Raw genomic sequence first — 24,979 nt, forward strand, 5'->3', positions numbered from 1 at the left:
ATTTATACTTAAAATTCTTTACAACAAGGATCGATGTTTTCCTTCGGATGCCCTTTATCGACTTGCACACACTTCTCCTCTCTCCGTTCGTCATAAGCACCATCTCTGTACACTGGTTCATAAGATATTTCTTCATAAAACCCCTTCACACATGATGAAGTACAATTGGTTTTCGACAAGCTCAACCCGTAACGCGCTCACCCTGCCTCTTGTTAAGTCAGCCCAGTATCTAAAGTCCCCTTTGTTTTCCGGCTACTCTCATTGGTTATCATTACCATACGGTCTGAAAACTTGTTCTTCTATTGGTCAGTTTAAAGATCTACTATCACAACTGAACTAGACGCAATAATTATCATCGAAGAACATTCTCGAATACCTGGGTGATGCACGAATTTTGATAGTGCTCACTTCCGTTAATCGTTTTTCTTTGTAATTTTCCATTCATTTTCTGCTTTAATTCATATTTGCTTTGTTTTCCTAGCTTACTATTGCTGTGGCTGGCTCAACGCCCTTGTCTCAGGGGATTCTGTCCCTGCATTAGCTATGCTTCTCACGTGCTATGAGATTGTGTCTAATAATAATAATAACATAAAAGTGGAGTAGGTGCTACAGCTGATCATTTTATCGCAGGTTGTAAAAAAAAAAGAAAAAAGTAAATTATCGTATCCGTTCCCGAAGGGAACTCACGACGGCCGCTAACACCCGATAAACCCTAGCGGCAGATGCAGCGCCTAACGGTGGGATCGCAGGTTGTGGGACTAAACTAATACCAGTATGACGAATACTGTGGCCAGTAAGTATGCGAAGTGTATCGGGGATGAATGCAGGGTGATAGTGCTGGTTCGAATTAGGCCTTGACGGATTATCCCAGCATAATATTTTGCATAATTCCTACCAAAATAGAATAGTTGCATAATTCGAGGCAAATTGCATACGAATCGCATAATTGGACAAATCCGCCTGTTCCCATCAAATTCCCTACAGTTGTACATGTTCTACAAGTACAAGTACAAGTAGATCCACCAGAAAGTCGTAGTTTTACGACTCCCTTGATAACATGTCCAGTCCATTACAATCAGTGACGGTCTTAGCTGCATGTACATGTACATGTAGGTCGGACGGTGCGTGGACGCCGTTGAACTTTTGCTACTACACTAAAACGCCCTCTTCAAAAAAATTCTCCTGTTCTTTTGCACAGAACCATCATTGTACATTAGCAGCATATGTGAGCATAATGCGGCATAATATGATTACTTTTAGCATAAAAATAGCATAATTCTGCAATTTTTTGAGCAATGCGAAAAGCATAATTTCACGAAAATATTAGCATAATCCGTCAAGGCCTAGTTCGAATCCCAGGTTATGTCTAAAACAAAAAATAGAAACTTATAAGAATTTATAACATCCCTATGCTTTTTTTGTCTAGATCATCAAGGCAAAAAAGCATAGCGTAGGCCCCTGAGCTTCCAAGCTCTCTCGTTTTTCATCGAAAGTTCACGAGAAGAAAACAACCCATTCGTTTATTACGCTCCTGCTAGTAGCAGTTAAGCATTCTTGTGTGGGGTAGTACCTTTGCTGTTTGCTTTCCTGACGTGTCAGTTTGAGCACTCTGACAAGTTACGTTCCTGCTTGGTTTAAATCTGGCTTGGAAACTATTTTTTTTCATTGTCACCAGGTTCGGGCTCATTTCCTCTGTGCTGCACCGATGAGTCCACAAAGGACGAAACAGTTCTGTCCGCAGATTAAGTAACAATCCATTCATAAAACCTTTTTATCAATTTTTGCTCGAAAGTACAAATAGGATATCACGAAGTTAGGGAGGGTTCCTCTCCAGAGATACGAGTAACATTTTCAAACTTCATCTCCGCGTAATTAATCACCACACATCTATCCAAGAACGGAATACCTCGTTATGGTTTGGTGAATGTGAACCAAGAGCGCAGTGCGGATAGGTGACGAATTTCAATTTATTTTCAAATGGCAGAGTTCGTCGCAACTTCTGAGTTATCTTCACCTTGCCGTTTAAGTGGAAGTACTAGTAGTAGTAGTATTTTATTTGGGTATACCCAACAGCCTGGCAACAGGCCTATAGCCTTCTTACAGAGTGCCCAAGGAAAAATTGTGAGCAGCTAGCGCGAAAAGCAGGCAAGGAAGGCTGAGATCGTATGATCGCTGGTAATGCACGAAGAGCGGTCAGCACCAAGAAATGAGAGACTGTAGAGGCCTGGCCGGGACATGAATAGGGTGAGAAAGATACTACTGAATGTTTTGCCTCTGGTCTGGGAGGTAGTGGGGGAAGCATCAATTCGGGTCATGAAGATTTGTGAGGTGAGGAGACTGCCAAGGGACCTGATGCACCGGAAAAAAATGAACAGCTTCAAATTAATCATATCTGACTAATGTATGGTGTAACCTTCACATTCGTACACGCTACATTTATCTGTGGAAGCTTGCGTAATGCAAGAGTGACTCTAGTAAAGGCCCTGCAGTGAGAGTCGTCACAGACTGGAAAGAAAATCACATCCATTTTGAGCTAAGCAGGAGGAGTGTTTGCTGGAGACCCAAAAACGCGACACAGGAGAACAAGACACGGAACGTGAGTTTTATTCCCGTAGCTATGCAGAGGACGTTACTTCAGTAACGTCGGGCGCTAGCCAGGATCCACACTTTTTTCTTTTCTTTTTTACAGTTTGGAACGCGAATACAGTCTAATATGGAAAACCGAGAAATCATAACAAACCGAAAACAGCCTGATAATAATACCAAAAGCAAATGCAAAATGACCACTGCCTCAGCTGCAACAAGCGAAGCAGGGGAGTTTGAGCCAACAGGGGCGCGCAGAGTGCGGGATCCACGGAGGCACATCACACTAGCACGGAGGAGGGCAAAGCTGAGTCTACAGTGGACCCATGCCATGACGGTGCTGTAAGGCTCGCTGGTTTTATCAGCAAGCAGGAAGGTAATCCTCTTGCAGAGTGCATTGCAATGCCGACTCATCCAACCCGTTGTGGCAAAGACTGCTGGAACAGCCGATGCATGTTCGATATCACGCACACTTTGCTCATAATCCCAGCGCTTCTCCTTCTCCTGCCGAGTGTAGGTGGAGGCCAGTGGAGTGGCTCGATTTGAGGTCGCACACGGGTTAAACACCCTGACATCAATAAACGTGCGCTTAAATCGGCCACCCCAAAGGACACTGGAAGCTATATCCAGGCGGACCTATTCCTGAACATTGGCGGAGCGAATGCGAAATTGCTCTCCGGTTACTGGGTGGAGGTGAGACTCCACTGCCACATTGTACGCCACCTTCTTCAACAAAGTTGCGGTGATGTCACGCACGTCATTGTGGCGGATGGAAGGGAACCCACCTGTGGGGCATGACCCCCCCCCCCCAGGGTCCACACAGCTTTAATTTGGTATTTGTTTGTTTGTTTGTGTCATGCCTGGCTCTATCCCGTATCTGTCCCGTAACGTACCATACCATCAAAGCCACAATATTCAAGTAGGGCTTTCAAATGCAAGATCATAACGTGAAGCAACTGGGAGGAATTAGTTTGTATGCGAAGTGTATCGGGGGATACACGCAGGGCGATAGTGCGGGTTCGAATCCCAGGTTATAGGAGAAACGAAAATTTTAAAACATTCCTCTGCTCCTTTTGCCTAGGTCACGAAGGCAAAAAAAAAACTTAGAGCCCTGAACTTCGAACCTCTCGTGTATAATGAAGATTTTCCATGAGACTCAGCCAGGCAGAGTTTTCGCATCCACACGAGTGTCAAAAACTCTCCAGGATCAAGCCGCAGATCAGACCGACCATCAAGTAGTCAATGACCGAAAATCCCATTTGCTGCATCCATGTTTTCCTTGTGCCTGGCTATGAGTTACCAAATAACTTTATGGTGAACCACACTTCCCCCATCCGATATACATGTACTTGTACTTGTATGTTTTCATTGCCTACGTTTCATTCAGTATTTTAACGGTCCTTTGAAAGGAAAAGAAAGGACATCACGGCAGTGTCTAGAAAGAGTAGATAACGTAGAAGGTAAGTGAAACGGTCTCGCTCTGCAGTAGAGGTGTAAGGGGAATGAAATTCGGAAAACTTGGCCTGTGGTACTTTTTGGTTTTGTTGATGTCGTTTCTTTTCCTTTCAAGGAATCCTGATCCTGGCGTACTTTGTGTGTGCAGACGCCAACAATATCAAGCTGGCCTGAGTAGCACGGCCCCTCCACCACTACCCGCATTTGATAGGGAGCATAGTGGACGTAACCCTGCTAACTTAGAAACATTGTTGAGTCACACCTACATTACAGCGTCACTTACCTTAAACTGAAGCACCATAGTGCTCGTCTCTACTGGTTGCAACACTGTTGAAAACCAGCACTGGGAAATGTTCCCAATAACAATGGTAAATTCAAATCCGGCCAACAAAACCCTATCGGAGACAACAGAAGGATAGGAACCATCGAGTTACCTTGAATCAATCACCATTCACCAAACAAAACTAACCAAATGTTTCCACATACCAGCTGTTGGTGTATATTCCAAGATCAATCGGGTGTAGCACAAGGATCACGATAAGGTTCGCTTGCCTTGCGAAAATGAGCGCTGCTTCTGGGAGCAAAGCCCTCAATGAAACAAATAAATTACTATTTGCTCGCTTTCTGCTTTGACTCTCTGCAGGCATATGCAAAACACACGCACGAGGAGTGCCGTGATATCAGTCTATGGTACTCCGTAGAAGCTCAGTTGGCTGCTGCACGTAGATATCCTTTGCTGACTTACTAACACAAGCCTAAGCAGTGGCGGATCCAGCAGGGGTTCCAGGGGTTCCACGGAATCCCCTAAATGTTGTAAATGTACAACTGGTAACCAGATGCGTGTATAATAACACCACGTTCTATACTAGCATAGTCCAAGGTGTTGGTGAGAAAAATTTCCATCGTCGCAGTGGCGGATCCAGGAGGGGTTCCACGGGACCCCTGAATTTCGTAACTGTACAACTGGTAACCAGATGCGTGTCCATGTACATGTATCAGCTATTCAGTTTTGACTATACTGGACCCCCCCCCCCTTTATACCTCACTCCATAATAACCCACATATAATTGGCCGTCTACATAAGTGGTGAATATGTATAGAATAAACACCGATGTCGTAGTGTTTATGGGAATATAAACCCGGCTATAAAAACCGAGGCGTGGCCGAGGTTTTTTTAGACAGTGTTTATATTCCCAAAAACACAAGACAGAGGTGTTTATTTTATTTAAACCTAGCTTCGTTTTTGGCCTGAAATTATTATTATTATTATTTTCACTAGTTTGAGGGAAAGAGACAAACGGGAAAAATCTGAAGAAAAAATTGACTGTCACCACCAGGACTCGAACCAGGGACCCTCGCTTGTAGCTAGCGATGCTCTAACCACTGAGCTATGGTGTAGTCGTCATCCCAGCAGAGACTGTTCAACATTTTCTTCAGACTTCGTAGCTCACACCTCTTGTGAATCCACACAGGCGGGTGGGACGCAGCCCTCACTGTACCCACACACTTCACGTACACTCTAGCACGCGGGGAGCCCCAAGTCATAAAATCTTCACTAGTTTGAGGGAAAACGACAAACGGGAAAAGTCTGAAGAAAAAATTGACTGTCACCACCAGGACTCGAACCAGGGACCCTCGCTTGTAGCCAGCGATGCTCTAACCACTGAGCTATGGTGTAGTCGTCATCCCAGCAGAGACTGTTCAACATTTTCTTCAGACTTCGTAGCTCACACTTCCTGTGAATCCACACAGGCTGGTGGGACGCAGCCCTCACTGTACCCACCCACTTCACGTACACTCTAGCACGCGGGGAGCCCCAAGTCATAAAATCTTCACTAGTTTGAGGGAAAGAGACAAACGGGAAAAATCTGAAGAAAAAATTGACTGTCACCACCTAGACTCGAACCAGGGACCCTTGCTTGTAGCTAGCGATGCTCTAACCACTGCGCTATGGTGTAGTCGTCATCCCAGCAGAGACTGTTGAACATTTTCTTCAGACTTCGTAGCTCACACTTCCTGTGAATCCACATATGCGGGTGGGACGCAGCCCTCACTGTTCCCACACACTTCACGTACACTCTAGCACGCGGGGAGCCCCAGGTCATAAAATCTTCACTAGTTTGAGGGAAAGAGACAAACGGGTTATTATTAGTATATGCATTTCCGCGTTGAAGTGAAGCAGCAGTATGCTGCGTCCACAGCTTCGCTTATGCAGAATGGCTTGGATGAGAGGAGAGGGGAGAGAAAGCAACGAGGCAACCAACATCTATGAAATAGCCTCAAATAGGTCAAAATAACATAAAGAGAACGAACCTACATAATGCATGATTGCACAAGAATGAAGACGACAAAATATAATGGCCATAATCATTGTGGAGATCTGTCGACAATGTAACGAAACATAAAACTCAGTTACTCAATACAGGTTCCACTAAATTACAAGAGAACAACGCTAAAACATTAGTGTTGCAAACCAACAGATCTCAATTGGGAAAGGCCTTCGCGCTTATGGCATTGTATTCGTTGCAATGTTGTATTTCGACTCCGCCGTACCTGTAATGTTGCTGCATGGCATACGCTATATGCGCTGTGTGCGTTTTGCTGTATACGCTGTTATGTCCAGTTTTATATGCGTATGTTTTGCATGTACGCTGTTTTTGCATGCTATAAATAGCTGGTGTTATTAGTGTTCATTATTAATTATACGATGAAGTGAAATATACTGTGTAAAGGAAAAGAGTTGTCCTCGTGCCGTGTGGTCGTACGATCCTGACAATTAAGCGTATGCCATGCAGCAACATCAGCGGTACGGCGGAGTCAAAATACATCATTGCAACGAATACAATGCCATAAGCGCGAAGGCCTTTCCCAATTGAGATCTGGTGGTTTGCAACATTCTCTCCACCAAAGGGCTTCTCACCGCCGTACAACAATGCACACAAGTCAAAAGCGATCCGGGGCTCTGACTTCGCGCCCAGAACGCGTCATCTCCTGCTGCCGTTGTGGTGGTAACGGTGCTGACGGTTCGTACGCTGGCTGCTGAGGGACGATAGCAGGTTGAGCGGTATCGGCAAGCCCAGGAGCCACGTCCTGTGACGATACTTCTAATGGCACTAACCTTTGGATCGGCCTCAACAGGGTACTGGTACTCAACCTAACCTTGGCAACACGACGCTTACCATCTCGACCAGGGAATAACTCGATGATCCGTCCCAAACGCCAGAACTGTTTGCGCTTGGTATCATCGAGAACAAAGACAACATCACCCACAGCTAAAGGGCGCGACATGGTCTGTTGGTGCTTGTTCAGCTGACTTAGGTACTCCACCTCCCAACGATTCTTGACATGCTTCAGTGTCCGCCTGAGGTAGCGCAATCTCGATGACATCTGCGCAGCGTCCAGGGTACCTGCTGGCTTCTCTGACGACATCCAGATGTTACCGATCATCATTGCAGGGGTTACTGGTGGCTCATCCAGGCTATCAGACACATAAGTTAGCGGACGACTATTCACCACTGCTTCAACCTCATCCAAGAGGGTCTCAAGCTCCTGGACCTTCAGACACGCTGTTCCCATTACCTTTTTCAAGGCACTCTTCACTGTACCAACCATTCGCTCATAGAAGCCTCCATGACATGGTGCAGCTGGAGGATTAAACATCCATGGCAAACTCAGTTTGTCAGATGCCGCCTTGAACGTTGTAGCGTTGTCAGACCTGATCCGAGACGGCAAACTACGTCTCGCGACAAACTTCCAAAATGCTATCAAGAATGACTCAGTACTTAAACCATCGACCACCTCCAAGTGAACTGCTCTGGTGGTGGCACACACAAACAATGCTATCCATACCTTCGGAGATGACTCGCCACTGTGCACGTACAACGGACCAGCATAGTCGATGCCGGTAGTTGCGAACGGCCTCTCGTGCACAACTAGGTCTTCTGGCAGCGGCGGGCAGACTTCTGAGGCAGCCTTAGCCTTGTAGCGGCGGCATGTAACACATCGCTGAGTAATGTTGCGTAGCGCCCGTCGACCACTGATAATCCAGAAATTCTGACGGATGAACGACAAGACTCCTTCTACACCTTGGTGCATCCTTTCAACATGCATTTTCTCCAACAGCAACTCGGTCAGATGATGTTTGCCTAACAGGACTAGGTGCTTGGCTCCATACGCCAACTCGCTGTGCTGAAGTCGTCTCCCGGCTCTGAGCACTCCATGCTCATCCAGAAACGGTGCAAGCTGATACACCTTCGACCCAGGCTTCACTGGTTGACCTTGCTTGATCATATCAAAAAGTATTCTTTCTAGACCGAAGAGTGGTATATTTGATAAAATTTAATAACGATAGAAATTTTTACGATACTTCTCCAGACGTTTCGTTGTTCTGAACAACATCGTCAGTGGATAAAGTCTTTATCCACTGACGATGTTGTTCAGAACAACGAAACGTCTGGAGAAGTATCGTAAAAAAATTCTATCGTTATTAAATGTTATCAAATATACCACTCTTCGGTCTAGAAAGAATACTTTTTGATATTACAATGAGAGTGAATAATCAACGGCTTGTCCACCAACTCCTTGCTTGATCAGCTCAAGATCCTCAGCGAAACATGCAGCTTGAACGATGCGGTGCAATACGTTGTCTGCTGCAAAATAGAGTTCAGCACGAGGCTTAGTGTGCTTCCACTGCAACATCCAAGTCACCATGCCCTGTGCCCTCGACCATTTACTGAATAGGAGCCACCATTCCTTATCAGATTCTCGACCACAGGTGGTGGCTGACACTCGTACTTCTACACTGGACTCATCTGTAGCTGCGGTTGAGGATGCGGTGGGCCAGTCATTGGGCTCCGTGGTCCAGTTTGGTCCGCCGCTCCAGAACGGACTACGGATCTGCTGTGCACTGCTCCCACGCAACGGTAAATCTGCTGGGTTGTGAAGGCCCGGGCAATGGTTCCACACAATGCCGACCTTCTTCGATATCTCTTGGACTTGACTGACGCGGTTAGCCACAAATGTTTTCCATTTGTACGATGGATTACTGATCCAATGAACGGTGGTGAGACTGTCAGTCCAGCCATAGACTTGCGTGGCGGTCACACGCAGCTCCTTCACCACAAACTCAGCGTAGCGAGCCGCTAGACATACTGCTTGTAACTCTAACGGGCTTACGTGGGTGGAGACACGGGTGCCACTTTGGCCTTGGCAAATACCAAGTTCGACTGTCCATTGACGACTGCATACAAACAACATCCAAACGCTTTCTCACTGGCATCGGCGAAGGCATGAAGCGCAATCGGTGTGTCAAGATTGCAGCAAATCCAACGTGGTATGGCAATGCTCACCACTTCGGCCAACTCTACCCACCATTGCGCACATGCGGCTGCGATGCAATCAGGCAACTTATCATCCCAGTCCCCTCCGACTTTCCAGGCTCGCTGTAGCAGTATCTTTCCCGGCACTACTGCCGGTGCTGCTAGACCTAGCGGATCAAACACTGACGCAACACACTTGAGGAGGGATCGCCGGGTCCAAACAGACGGCCTATCGGACTCGCCTAGCGCTGCTTTGCTGAGCAAATTATCACTGGTTTTCCATTTCAGAGGAGGACTTTATCTCCGGCCTATGGATCGCACGGGATTTCGTTGCCTCGCCACTTGCGTAACTCCATGCCAGCATCCGTAAGCACACACACGCTGAACTCTTGCATCTCCTTGGTTTCCGAGTCATTTGAGACACTAGAGACCAAATCGTCAACGTAGAAACTCGTGAGCAAGAGATCAATACGATCTCGCTCTTTGGGTGCAGACAACTCCCGTAGCTCCTTCAAGTGATGCTGAATCACCGCAGTAAGCATGTATGGCGAGCAGTCTACGCCAAATGGCAGTTTCGTTAGCCTCCAGGTTAACAGTTCATCGCTGTAGCTTCGACCGGGCCACAAGAAACGCAGGTACGGACGGTCTTCGGGATTAACCGCGACCATGAAGAAAGCCTTGCGGATGTCCGCTTGCAGCGCGCTCTTGTATTCACGGAACCGTAATAGCATACCTGCGAGACTCGGCGATAGCGACGGTCCAGAGTCAACCATGTCGTGCAACGACTTGCCATCTGGAGCCGTTGCCGAGGCATTGAACACCACTCTTAACTTCGTGGTTGCAGCGTGCTCGCGGAATACACCTTGATGCGGTACATAGTACCCGGCATCGCTCTCACATGGCTGAAGCTCAATTGCTCCAAGCTCCCGGTAATCCCTTATCAGCACATCATCACAGAGCGCAGGCTTCCCTTTCCTCTTCAGCTTTTCAGCTTTGCACTGCTGACCTGCTGAACTGATTGCGTACCAGCAGTTGATCCTGACTGCTTACCGCCAGTTCTTCCCAAGCGCGTGGCTAGAGTACGACCGCCAGCTGCGGATGCTCCTGGCCCAGTAACCAGGCACGAAGAGGTTGGACACCATCGACGTGAACCTATGGAAGATAGCTGTCACAGGCCATGCACACCCAAAATGCGCTCAATGAAAGACGGTCCATCCAGGGGCGGTTTGTGTCCTTTTCGTCCCCACGCCAGCAGCATTTACCTCCAGTGGTCGCAACCATACCAGCGACGGCCAAGAAATCTGGCGCAACTTCAATGGAGGTCGCTGTTCTTCGTCGTCGTGCCGCTTCTCCCACACCTGCAGCCAGTGTGGCAAGGACCACCCATGCATCATGTGCAACCAGCAGCAGCGCGGAGCCAATCGGCCACCCCGCCACTCCTAGCAGAATGGCTACTGAATCGCTTGACTCGGTACGTAGCTTCTTTCCTATACACTCTGCAGACACCACACTGCTAGCTGACCACTTTGCCCGCCTGTTACGTAACCACTCAGATCAATCATGTGTTGGGTATGTTCTCCATGGCCTGCGCCGTGGCTTTACACTTGGATCTGCCGGCCAACACGGTTTTCTTTATCAAAAAGTATTCTTTCTAGACCAAAGAGTGGTATATTTGGTAACATTTAATAACGATAGAAATTTTTACGATACTTCTCCAGACGTTTCGTTGTTCTGAACAACATCGTCAGTGGATAAAGACTGACGATGTTGTTCAGAACAACGAAACGTCTGGAGAAGTATCGTAAAAATTTCTATCGTTATTAAATGTTACCAAATATACCACTCTTTGGTCTAGAAAGAATACTTTTTGATATTACAATGAGAGTGAATAATCAACGGCTTGTCCACCAACTCTTTTACGGTTTTCTTTAATAATCTACCCTTGGCTTTCACTCACTCGGCATATATGTCCGAGCTATTAGCTGCTTACTGCGCCCGCAGCGAGACCACAGGCCCATTTCTGTCCCCTCCATTTCAGTTCATGTGCCGCTCTGGTATTGGTGCCATCCCCAAAAAGAACGGCAAGCTGCGAACGATCCACCATCTGTCTAGTCCTGAAGGCACCGGCGCGAACGACAGCAACCCTGCTGAGCCGCTCTCTCTCTGCACTACGCGAGCATTGACAACACGATTAACATCATCATGTCATGCCCACAGCCTGTGTATTTGTCCAAGCTCGATGTACGCAGTGCAATTCGGCAGATCCCAGTCCGCCGTCAGGACTTCGCTGGGAAGGCTCCTACTACTACGAGCGCTTTCTGCCTTTCGGCCTCCGCTCCAGCCAAGCCGTCTTTGACTCAGTAGCCACAGCAGTCAACTGGATCATGCAGCAGAAGTTTGGTATAGATCACGGGCTTCATTACCTCGATGACTTTCTCGATATCTCCACTAGGTTGGCTGCAGCCAACCAGCAACTCACCATCCCCCTCCGGGCATTCACGTATCTCGGCACTCCTCTTTGCTCCATCCCAGCTCGAACGGCCATCACCATTATTGACCTTCCTTGGTATTGTCCTAGACTGCGAGCGCCACGAAGCTCGGCTACCAGAGGACAAGCTGTCCGAGATCCGTGCGCCACTCATGGCTACTATCAGCGAGCGCAGCATCGGCCAGCGTCAACTCGAGTCCCTCCTGGCAAGCTCAATTTTGCTGCCCGAGTCATCGTTCCTGGACACACATTCATGCGTGAACTATGATCAGCGCGCCCCGAACTGTATCTGTGTATGCGAGTGGGGTGCATAAAGCCCACTTTGATAATGGGTTTGCCGGCCCCTTAGTAGATGCGTGGCTTCTGAAGAGGGTGTTGAAGGGCATCCAGCGATGCCATGGTACGGCTGTACTCACCCCTCGCCTTCCTACAAGTATGCCAATCCTACGACACCTGACGGATGAACGCCGGAAAAGTAGTATCGTGAATGGCCATGACAAGCTGCTCTACCAAGCCGCCATGCTGCTTCTTTAGATTTCTTCGGTGTGCTGAATTCAGTAATGGCATCACACGGGGCTGGACTAGCTCCCCTGGTGACGGAAGCCTGCAACTCTTCCTGCTTTCATCCAAGACGGACCCATTCGGTAAAGGCGTTATTACTGACATTGGCCCGTCTGTACCACCGTACTGCCCGGTCCGTGCCATTTTTAGCTACCCATTTGTCACTCGTCGCGAGGGACCGGAGCAACTCTTGTTCGTACTCTCGAACAGACAGCAGCTGACCAGGCAGTCATTCACAGTAACAGTATGGTCCCTTGTCGCTGCGGCCGGTGAACCATCCCAGTCGAACTACTCAGGGCATTCGGTCCACACTGGTGCAGCTACCACCGCTGCTATGGCTAGTGCCCCCCCCCCCCAGCTCCTTCTTCCGAGTGGCAGGTCAGTGGAAAGAGCGATGCGTGTCTTCGCTACATCCGGACTACAACAAGCCCTAAGCGCCAGCTATCGTCCCGGTTTGCTGCCGTGCCATGGATGCCATGATCCCCAACTCGAGTGAGTAATGAGTTACTGAACTCTAGCTGCGCAATGCTTGCCTGAGCTGACATTAATTGACCCTTGCTGTGCGTCAATAGTGCTTAGCTAACGGAGTGCTGGTTTCATGGGTCCACTCTCCCAACTGGTGTTATCTAGCTATTTGCTGCGGCTCTGCCTTGCGCTATATTACATCCATTTAGCATTGCTGCTCTACGTTGAGCTAACAGCAGCTCTACTTTGAGCTAACAGCTGCACTACTTTGAGCTAACAGCAGCTCTACTTTCAGCCAACCGCAGCTCTACTTTGAGCTAAAAGCAGCTCTACTTTGAGCTAACAGCAGCTCTACCTTGAACTAACAGCAGCTCTACTTTGAGCTAACAGCAGCTCTACTGTGAGCTAATCGCAGCTCTACTTTGAGCTAACAGCAGCTCTACTTTGAGCTAACCGCAGCTCTACTTTGAGCTAACCGCAGCTCTACTTTAAGCTAACAGCAGCTCAGCTCTGAGCTAACAGCAGCTCTGCTCTGAGCTAACACCAGCTCTACTTTGAGCTTCAAACCAGTTGTTTCGAAACCAGCACTCCTCAATCCAAAGATGCCTCTTTGTTGACTTGTTTGTGTGAGGGATGGGGCTAATGGTGTACTAGCTGTGCTAGTACTTGTTAGCAACAATCCGAACTAGCGCACACACTGCACTGCATTGCTTTGTACTGCATTCAAGACTGACGTCATGCGCTTTGTTTTGCTGCGTTATCACAAATGGCACCAGCTCATTTTGCGGAAAAGAAAAACAAATCTTGCTTGCCCTGTTATGCTCTTCCAGGCAACGGATCGTGCTTCAGCAGTGTTTCTTTTCCCACCATCCCTCCCTATCCAACTTATTCACACCATCATAATTATCGTACCCACTAATCGGGTCCACTTTCACAACTGGTGTTATTTAGCTATTTGCTGCGGCTCTGCCTTGCGCTATATTACATCCATATAGCATTGCAGCTCTTCGGTGAGCTAACAGCAGCTCCATTTTGACCTAACAGCAGCTCTACTTTGAGCTAACAGCAGCTCTACATTGAGCTGACAGCAGCTCTACTTTGAGCTAACAGCAGCGCTACTTTGAGCTAACCGCAGCTCTACTTTGAGCTAACAGCAGCTCTGCTTTGAGCTAACAGCAGCTCTGCTCTGAGCTAACAGCAGCTCTACTTTGAGCTTCAAACCAGTTGTTTCGAAACCAGCACTCCTCAATCCAAAGATGCCTCTTTGTAGACTTGTTTGTGTGAGGGATGGGGCTAATGATGAATATTCACCGCTTATATTCACCACTTACCTCATATTCACCACTTATATTCACCACTTATATTCACCACTTTTCCATACTTACATTGTACTGTAAAGAGAGCAGTACTCGGTGCTGGGCTTGATTTCTCTTCAGTCAGCGCACCGGAGCTGTCGAATGCCCTAGAAAATGTCTACGCTAACTTCCGTAGACAGGACTTTTCTGAGTACAAACGAAATTCCTTGCTTGCCATTGCCGCTGGATCCGCATGTTTTTTTGTTTTTGTTTTTTACTTTTTTCACATAACCAGCTCGAAAAGAATAAGGAAAGACAATGGTACCGAGACTAGGACAAACGTGACAACTAATGAGCAGGCGCTGCACCGAGACGCAGCAGTGATGGTGGGGCATTGATGACTCTGCCGACCTGAGGTATCGGCGTCACGGCCAAAAACACGCTCCAAAAACAATGAAAAAAAGAAGATAGAGCTTTACAGGTAAGAAAGATGCAAAAACCCAAGGCTTAACACGAGCAATTGTGGCGGAGAAACTGTCTTAGCATCATACTATTCATAGGGAAAGAAGAAAAAAAGGGAATCGACTGCCCAGAGCCAGTTTGTGGTGCGAAGATGGCGGTAAACATTCGTTTTGAGTGATGGCATTCTTTTGCTGTGGGGGGGGGGGGGGGCTGGGATAAGAGAGCGGCAGGGAGGGAATTCCAATCGTTGATGCTGCAGTGTGGGAACGAGCGCTTCAGTGCCAGCGGGGCATATGCAGGCAGCTGGTGTTGGAGCTGGTGGTCATGGCCACCGACAGCACCCTGCTCCCTGCGAGTTCTGGGGTTGGTAGAGATGAGGCAGGCAAGCGAGGCAACAGTGCGGCGGATGGCCAGGCTGGGTAGGTGTGCCCTGGGGCCGATATTATTAAGTCTCCTTTATTCACTGCTTTCGAAGGCGATAAGCCAGACCCACAGGGAAATATTTCCATGGGTGGAACAGCAAAAAGAAAGTGAAAAAATAAAAAAATAAAAACCAAAGGGACAAGAAATAGTTGAAGGAAGAGGAAGAAAGGAAAGAAACTCAATCCGAACTCCAACATCAAAACAATAATAAAGAATTTGCAGCGACAGGCAAAGTACATTAACTAATGAAGAGAGTAACAAAGGAAATATCAGTCGTTATTCAAGTCTCTTAGCTATTGAACATGCAAACGCAGCAGAGGTGCATCTACATGTTAATGATAGTTCTTAGTATTTTAATCGAACCTTGGATAGCCTCCTGTTGCACAATAGCCAGGTCTCCTCCCTGCACAGTCCGAAGGCATTGATGAGTCTCCCCCACCAAGCCTCCCAGGGCTCCGACAACCACAGGGACCACGTCAACCTGGGCGAGGGACCATATCCTGGAAATCTCCCGCTTCAAATCATAATATTTCGAGCGCTTTTCAGCCATTTTCTTATTGATGTTGTTCTCACCAGGAACGCTGATGTCTATAATGTAGGCGATGCGCTCCTTGTCATCAACAAGGAGCAGATCGGGCCTGTTTGCTGATAGTTTCAGGTCAGTTGGGACCGAATACTCCCTATAGAGGCGATACCGATCACTCTTGACCAATGCCTTGAGCTGGAGGTCGAATCGTGAAGCACCAGTAGGTAGATCTCGTGCTCTACACATTTCGAAGTGCACATACTTTACTATCCGTTTATGTCGTTCAATGTAACTGGTCCGAGCAAGAACTGGGCAGGCACTGACAATGTGGTCAATTGTTTCTAAGCTGCCCTTGCAAAGCCTGCAATCGGCATCAGTTCGAGCAATTGACTTCATTATGGCGTATTCGTAATTTTTCGTTTTGAGGGATTGGTCTTGTGCTGCCATAATCATGCCTTCAGTTGAAGGTTTCAGTGTCCTTGATTCAACCACATGAAGGTTAGCTCCTTATCTAGGCGATTCTCCTCCAATCGGCTCCAATGTCTCCCATGCAGCGGCATAGTGGAACGTGTTTTGGATTTTCGCTCAGCGCACGCTTGTTTAATGGTATGCTTATTGGGTAAAGCTGATCCAGCTGCTGGCAGATCCAAACTCGACAGGAACTTAGCGGCCTTTGCAGTTATTGAGTGGCTTTTTGTTGTAGGTTTTTGTTGATGATACTGATAAAGCAGGCTTATTCTGTCTATTGGGCTGGTACTCATGTAGCGGGCCAGGCCACACATGCTCAGGCTGTGCATATCCTCACAAGAGACCAAGCCCCGGCCTCCATCTCCCCTCTTCATGTAGAGCCTGTTGACTGAGGCTTTGGGGTGGTGAAATCCAGACGCAGTCAAAGCTGATCTTGTCGCTCGATCTGTGGTCTTGATTTCAGCCTCCGTCCAATTTACGATTCCATAACTATATGTCACAACCGGCAGAACATACGTATTGATGGCCTTGATCATGTTTCGCGCATTCAATCCACTGTTAAGAAGCAAATACAATCTCTTTTTGTGTTCTGCAGTGAGTTGCGTCTTGAGCTGCGGGTGAGGTATCATGGCTGCTTGCACTACTCCAAGGTACTGGTATGTTTCATTGAGTCGAACCGACTCTGCAATGGTCTCATCGCCAACCTGGATAGAGCATCCTTCATCTGGTTTTCCTCTCCTGACGTGCAGCACGGCACACTTGGCCGGGTTGAGATTCATGCCGATGTCATCACCAACGCCACACACGGTAGACACGAGGGTAGTCACATCCTTTGTAGTTTTCCGGTAGAGTTTAATGTCGTCCATGTACCAAGAGTGATTCATAGTCAGCTTGGCGTCTCTGCAGCTGACTCTGTATCCCAAAGGCAATTGGTTGAGCTCAAAACTGATTGGGTTTAGCGCCAGGCAAAACAGTAACAGGGGTAATGTGTCACCTTGAAATATGCCTCTTCTTATAGAAATGTTGCCGGTAGTGACCCTGCATCGTCCCTGGTCGCATATGTGCATTGTCGTTCTCCAGTTCTGCATGCTACCAACAATAGTTGTTACCAAAGACGGGTGGAAACGATACATCGTCAAAGCATGTAGAATCCATTCATGCGACACACTATCAAGCGCCTTTTTGAAGTCCAGGTATGCCATGACCAAATTTCGCCCTTTCGTATGGGCATCCTCCAGAAGTACAGGTTCCTGCACGAGTATGAGGGCAGTACCGCGGAATCCAGCCCGCGACGCGATAGCGGCAAGGGCTGGATGAGCAGCGGTGCTGACGGAGTATGAGTGACTGGAACGTGTTTCCCGTATGCACCCAAGCCAAGGAGATCACTCACAATCTTTGACGTTTGAGTTTACATGAACCATTCTGTGACTTGACTCGAGTCCTGTATGGCTGTATGAGGCTGTGTCAGTGTGAGCTGATCTGCAGCTGAGTCACAGTGAGTGAGAGTGACTTCGACAACCGGACACGGACTACAGTACACGACTTTTGCATGTACTTTCAGACCACAGAAGCTTGTCATTGAAATGGTAGACTCATGAGTGGATTCTGTCCACTGCTCGTCGTCAAGTGACGACGGGCAGTGGATTCTGTCCACTGCCCGTCGTCAAGTGACGACGGGCAGTGGATTCCGTCCACTGCCCGTCGTCACTTGACGACGGGCAGTGGAACTAGTTCCATCACCGTTCATCAGGCAGGATCGCGCTTTCCAGCCCGCGTAATTTGATCTGTCATTGGTCGACTCCAAGGCGACAGTCATGTGACATACGGGAATCATCTTATCCACCATCAGGTGCTCCTTGCAACCAAGACCAGCTGCTGCACAACCGCGCTGCTCCGTTGCAAGTATTTCATGTTGATTGATGTGCTGCCACATAATCTTCGATATGGCGGCGGTAAAGAGCTTGTACTGTATCGGAAGACACGTAATTGGTCTATAATCTTTGGGCATTGCCGAAGGTGGAGAAGTCTTCGGAAGGAGAGCAGTAGCGCCAGACGTCAACCATCCCGGAATGTCACTGTGGCCATCTATCACCATCTGCAAGGCTCTCCGAAGGTAAGAATGCAGGCTTGTCAGCCTCTTTCACCAGTACCCATGCAACTCGTCATGGCCTGGAGCCCTCCACAAGGCTAGTTTGCGCAGGCAGTCAGCCAGGATGTCCTGGGTGATAACTGCGCTACTCTGCACAGGGACGTGTTCTTCATAATATTCTGCTTGCCTTACATACCACTCACCAGCGGTGAACGGCGCAGGTGTAGACAAAAGATCACTCCAGAATTCGGTGGCTTCACCCGCCTCTGGAAATTGCGGCGTCTCCAATCGATTTGAAGCACCACTAACAGAGTGTGTAGGCTCCCGAAGCGTCCGGTAAAAAGCACGCTCATTCATTTGGAACATTTTGTTGGCATTTTTGGCCTTTTCATTTTCTCGGTATCGACGCATCCTGGCTGCTAGCGCAAGAAGTCGATCTTTCTTTCCCTGTAGCTTCATTTCCAACTCGTCTGTGTTTCCGACTTCAACTTCATATCTCCTTCAGAAGTCGCGATGTTTCTCCGATGGATATCGTAGCATGCTGGTGAGTCGGGAAACATCCGAGCGGAGTTGATCGATTTCCTTTGTCAATCGGATCTGCAGCGGAAGGTCCTTGTCACTTCCGTTTTGCTTGGCATTGCCAGTCGGATGATTCTGACAGTCTTGGATAGTCGATATGCAAACGCAAGCACCAGCATACACGAGGCAATTGATCCATTGGAGCGACGCCACACCATCAGGAAATAGCCGGCGACACACAAGCTTGAGCTGAGAGTTGACCATGGCGGTTACACTGTATAATAATTGATTTTGTACATGCTTTTTTGTTGGATTAGGGAGGCATTGTCGCTGTTCCATGTCGACCACGACCTCTGCATGATACCTCTTCCCCAACTCCTCCGTTACATTACTAATATCCTTGGGCAGCAGCTCATCTTCCAGGTTGTAGTGCTCAGCATCAGTGTTGGTGGCGTTTTCTACAGTCGGGAGATTGGGTTCAACACCACACGCCACATCATCACTGTCATCACTGTCATCACTAGTACTAGGTAACTCACATGTACACGTACTGCGGGTAGAACTGCTTCCACATGCACAAGCGCGCACAGCCTGGCCACGCAGTGTCATGTCAGCAGCAGCAGCAGCAGCAACTGTACTAGCTGTAGTACCAGTACTAGTAGTAACAGTACTATTACTAGTAGAAGCACCAGCACCACCACTGCACCCCGCCAGGCCACGGTCACCTAGCGCTCCAGTCACCATGGCTTCCTCACATAGCGCATCCCGAGACGCCTCTGGACTGGTCTCCGTCCTTGCCGGTTCTTCTGCCGTGCACTGCTGACGAATGACCTCGACATCGGCGGAGGAGAGTCGTCCGCTCTTCCGAATTTCTCGCAACTGGTTGGCCAAATTCACCTCGCTTACCTGTCTCTCCAGGCCCCTGCCACACCAAGCATCGGGCATCCGTCTCATGTACCCACGAGGCTGGACACCTCCAGGCGTCGCAATTGCGTAGCACTCAGCCAACACTCTCACTTCTTCCTCCGACCAGCGCTTTCTCCGGGCCCCCTGCCCCCCCATTTCCATCCATTATTGAAAGAAGTATTACAATGAACAAAAGGTTCAATTTTCTGAGCGGACGAGCCATTGAGCCACGCTAAGGAAGCTCTGCTCATCAGAGCTCAGAAAGTGCAAACGTTCACATCGTTAGGAAAATTCATTATTATTATTATTATTATTATTATTTGTAAGAAAGGTTTGCTCCCCACACCGGAGCTCGCGCTATTCCGCCGACTTTACTTGACACTTGACTGACTCACGACTGCCATCCAGAGCACACGAGAAGTCCATCGAACCTTCGACTCGGCAAACCTGCAAGAAAGCACCACTCCCTGCTCAATACACAGTGTTTCGGGGAATTCACCCCTCATCAGTTGAGCTTGAGTAGGCTGAGGAAGATTGTGCCTGAAGAGCACCACTTATATAGTGCTCTCCAGGCACAAACATCACCAGGGATACAAACTTACAGAGACGCTCCGCTTCCAGCGCGATAAACACCTCGTGAACACCAGATCGCAGCGTGAGTCAGTGTCGCTCCTGGACGGTGAGACACCACTACTTCGTATTATTATTATTATTATTATTATTATTAATAGCTATGAAAAGTATGAATGCCGCAGACATCACCACGCAACATGACAATTAGTTCAAGGTTTGGTTTTGTGTGTTTCCAAAATCGATTTTCACGCTCCGATTCCCGACACTGTTTAAGAAAAGAAATATTCAATGAAATGCAACGACAAACATGGCGTTTCCGCAGGGCGTTATTCAGAGTATCTATCTGTTCTCTAGAGAATCTCCGCTTAAAATATACAAATAATCTACGTGGAGATAAAAGTTTAATAATAGCTATGAAAAGTATGAATGCCGCAGACATCACCACGCAACATGAAAATTTGTTCAAGGTTTTTCTTAAACAGTGTCGGGAATCGGAGCGTGAAAATCGATTTTGGAAACACACAAAACCAAACCTTGAACAAATTGTCATGTGGCGTGGTGATGTCTGCGGCATTCATACTTTTCATAGCTTTTATTAAACTTTTATCTCCACGTAGATTATTTGTATTATTATTATTATTATTATTATTATTATTAATAGCAATGAAAAGTATGAATGCCGCAGACATCACCACGCAACATGACAATTTGTTCAAGGTTTGGTTTTGTGTGTTTCCAAAATCGATTTTCACGTTCCGATCATCAGTGGAAATACGGAACTAAAGAGATCAAGGGAAAAACAAAGGTTAAAAATCCAAAGAAGTGTGACACATGACGGGTAACTTGTGGTAAGTTTTACAAAAAGTGAGAACTAAAATAAAGAGTAAGTGTGACAAACGGGGAAGACCACGCAAGAACCCGCTCCCTCTACCACCGACACAACCAGAGCAAGTCGAACACACGGTGCAGAGGAAGAGTGGTGGATCACTAAGCCAACCGAATGTGCCTTCTCCACCGTTGCCCTTGCCGCCACCGGAGCCACCACCAGTGCCGTTGGTGGCTGGGGTTTGGGAGGAGTCGGCAACAACAACAGTACCGCCAATCACAGACATTGAGCCCATTTCTTTGACACAGTATCCGGCTGTGCGGACACCGCAGCACCCTCCGGCGCTTGATCCGTGGGTCCAGAGACCACGGAGGTCGACCGCCAATTATTCAACCGAAATATATGCTAGGAATGGCCAAGGCCCACGCGGAGCATCGAAGGAGACCGGAAGCCGGGGGCAAAACGGAACACAATCTCGGGACGTAGATGAGGTAAAGACAGTGACACGGGACAGACGTAGGAAGGAGAACATGGATGGTATCAGACGACTGACTGGTGGTGAATATGAGTTGGGTGATGATGCGGCGGATGACGAGAATACAGATGACGACGAGGCGGATGACGGCGAGGATACAGATGACGACGAGGCGGGTGATGACGAGGCGGCGGATGAAGACGAGGCGGATGACGGTGAGACGGCTGGTGGTGATGGTGATAAAACGGACGAGGAGGAGTCAGGTGGCAGGGAAGGTGATGGAGCTGATGAGGGTGAAATTCGTAAGAAGTCAGCTGTGTATTTGCATTTGTTATCTCGTCCCGATTGTTTGAGTGTGTATGATGATTCCCACTTCTCTGTACTGTGTCGTGCCCGTTATGTCCAGCAGTTGAAGGTCCTTGAAGCTGTTTGTATTCGTACGCATAAGCCCGATTTGTGTAAGCAAAAAGAACATGTTTTAGCACTTAGGTTATTTTCGTGAGTTTGCACCCCGTGTTCATGAGTTGTTTCTGCACTGTTCATGCCCGTTTGTCACACTTACTCTTTATTTTAGTTCTCACTTTTTGTAAAACTTACCACAAGTTACCCGTCATGTGTCACACTTCTTTGGATTTTTAACCTTTGTTTTTCCCTTGATCTCTTTAGTTCCGTATTTCCACTGATGATCGGAACGTGAAAATCGATTTTGGAAACACACAAAACCAAACCTTGAACAAATTGTCATGTTGCGTGGTGATGTCTGCGGCATTCATACTTTTCATTGCTATTATTAAACTTTTATCTCCACGTAGATTATTTGTATATTATTATTATTATTATTCTCAATTCATGGATGACATGGTGTCAACCAATATTATGAATGAGGGCTATCAGCCATGGAATAAAAGAACAAGAAAAGGCAAAAATGCACACGCAAAATATGGCAAGTTAAATGAAAATGAAAAAGAAATAAAAAGTAAATCAATCCAAAACCAAAATCAATTATCAAAATCAATCCAAAACCAAAATGAATTGTACAGGTAGCGTGTGTGATTTACTTTGGAGCTTGAAGTAATACACAAAAAGAATGAAAAACAATGATTAGTAAATGAAGATCGACGTACGTGTATATTTATCAAGCTTAAAAACGCATTGAGGGTGTTGCTGGACTTTAATTGCTGAGGAAGAGAATCCCATAATTGGTATGCTAGGAAAACAGGCGATTTGCTCATGGAATTGTTTCTTGCAATCGGGAAACGAAGCGAGTTCCGGCTTGTTGAGGATTCATTGAACCAGTTTAAGGAATGCTGCACATGCTGAGGGGCAGTGATTAGTTTGATTTTGTGAATGTATACGCAGGAGGATCGGTCAATGTAATATTTCAGAGGAAATGTACAGCAATTTTCATAGAGAACGGCTATGTTGGTCTCGGGCGGCAAACGAAGTATTGCCCGGAGAATCCACACCACACAGCAATACAAGAAAATAGGCAAAAAGTATTTATGATAAAAGGTCTTTCGGCATTCTGGTGAAATGTGGGGGAGATGGCCATAAAGAATACCGACGACTGAGCTTGCCCGCTTTTCCAGAATCTGGAAATGGTGGGACCAGTCCAATTTGCTATCAAGTGTAACGCCAAGGTGCTTGTGACGAGAGGTTATCGGGGTAGAATCATCGGGGAAATGGAAAATAAAAGTTTGAAGATGTGCAACATCTGATGACGCGTTGGGGACGACACACATGATCTCGGTCTGGGCGGAGTTCGGCCGGAGTTTCCACTTTCGCATCCACTTGACCACACAGTCTATTCCTACCTGCAGGTCTTGACACGCGACGGGGAGCGACCGGTGACTAGCCAGCAGAGTGGTGTCGTCCGCATATAGCGAGGTGTTGGGAATTGCACCTATATCATTCACATACATTAGAAAAAGCAGGGGCCCCAGAATTGATCCCTGGGGGACACCAGAGCACACGCGTTCAGGGTGGGACAATTGACCCGAGATATTAACTTGCTGTGAGCGACCACACAGGTGACTCTCCAGCCACCGCAGTATGCGTCCTTGAATCGAGAATGATGCTATCTCAGCCATCAGCCCATGGTGCCACACAGTATCAAAGGCTTTAGATAAATCGAAGAAGCAGACTAGGTTGTACTCGCTACGATGGCGATTGTCATGCAGGGATTGAACAACTCGAAGTAGCTGCCAGGCTGTTGAATCACCTCGACGGACTCCGGACTGTGATTGATGGAGATATGGATTTACATATGCATATAACTTGTCATACATTGTTCGCTCACACAGCTTTGATATCGTTGAGAGAAGGGATATGGGACGATAGTTCGTCGGATCCGTTCTTGCGCCTTAGTTTTTGTACAGCGGGATGACGACAGCAGCTTTCCAGGCAGTTGGAAAAATACCGGTGGAGAAAGACAGATTGAATAGCAGACTCAAAGGAAGCGATATCGACGGGCCGATCAATTTCAGCAGCTCGTGTGTAACTCCATCAGGTCCCGCAGCTTTCCGGAGCTTTAGACGCTTGATGCATTTATGCACGGAATAGGGCATGGTGAAGATAAAGGTGAGCGACGGCAGTCGAGGCGTCCTGCAAAGGCGGGAACGTCCACTGAGGGTTATCCGGAGTACCAAATGCAATGAACTGCTTATTTAGGGCATTTGCAATGTCGTCAGGTGATTTGATGTCAGCTCCTCGGACGGTGAGGCGTGATACAGTGGGTTTTCCGGTGGAGTCCGACCGCAAACTTCGGATAAAATTGTGTAGATTCGGTGATGTTGTTTGGGCCTTTTGGGAGAATGAATTGAGAGTGCGGGGAAATCTGCGGTGCTCCAGCCGCGAGAGGTTTCGGGTCTTAATCCGTTCCGCCTTATACACAGCTTGATGTTTAGGGGTTTGATACTTCCTGTACACACTGTACGAGTCACGCTTCCGTTTGATTTGTTCTCTTTATGCAGGTGTTAGCCAAGGTGGTCGCGCAGATTTCGAGGGTGTGCATCGGATTGTCGATTTGCGTCGCTCTAGATAGGAGTGCAGTATCTCCTCCAAAGTGTCGTACAGCATATCTGCAGATAGGGATGGATCACCCCGATGTAGTTGGAGCACAGCCTCCCAGTCAATATGGAATAGACGCTCATTGAGCGCAACTGCAGTTTCATTCGGCACGGATGAGATATTCAATGAAGCAAGGTTACTTCGATGTGGAAGCTGTTTCTGCTCAGAGACAGAAGACCGCGAGGACTGTGACATTTTAATTTTACCAACAACAATACAGTGGTCAGATTGGCCCATAGTTGCTTCAGCATGGAGGTCGTCAATGGCGTGGGGAATATCCGTTATTCCAAGATCCAGAGCCGCTGCAGGGCCCGAGGCAGACTCGTGAGTGGGGAAGTTTACCAATAGGCCTTATGCACACTGTACAGATGCACGAAATCCTATAATTATAGTCTTGTAGAATCCCCTAGACCCGGTTGGGTGTTGAATGTGCAGGACCCTATTGTGTGTACTGCTATTTCCACTATGAAATGGGCCA

The 24,979-nt window shown here is 47.7% G+C and overlaps 1 long non-coding RNA gene across 1 annotated transcript in view; it reads right to left on the bottom strand.

The window, feature by feature from the left end:
- LOC135825329 (uncharacterized) overlaps positions 1-4,612 on the bottom strand; it is a 91,762-nt gene extending 87,150 nt beyond the window's left edge. The window contains exons 1-2 of the long non-coding RNA XR_010555059.1: positions 4,525-4,612; positions 4,322-4,433 (exon numbers count right to left, since the gene is read on the bottom strand). This is a non-coding gene — a long non-coding RNA (uncharacterized LOC135825329). The remainder of the gene's footprint in view (positions 1-4,321; positions 4,434-4,524) is intronic.
- Between the last annotated feature and the right edge of the window lie 20,367 nt (positions 4,613-24,979).

The sequence above is a fragment of the Sycon ciliatum genome, chromosome 9 (assembly GCF_964019385.1).
Source record: "Sycon ciliatum chromosome 9, ocSycCili1.1, whole genome shotgun sequence".
NCBI classification, from domain to species: domain Eukaryota; kingdom Metazoa; phylum Porifera; class Calcarea; order Leucosolenida; family Sycettidae; genus Sycon; species Sycon ciliatum.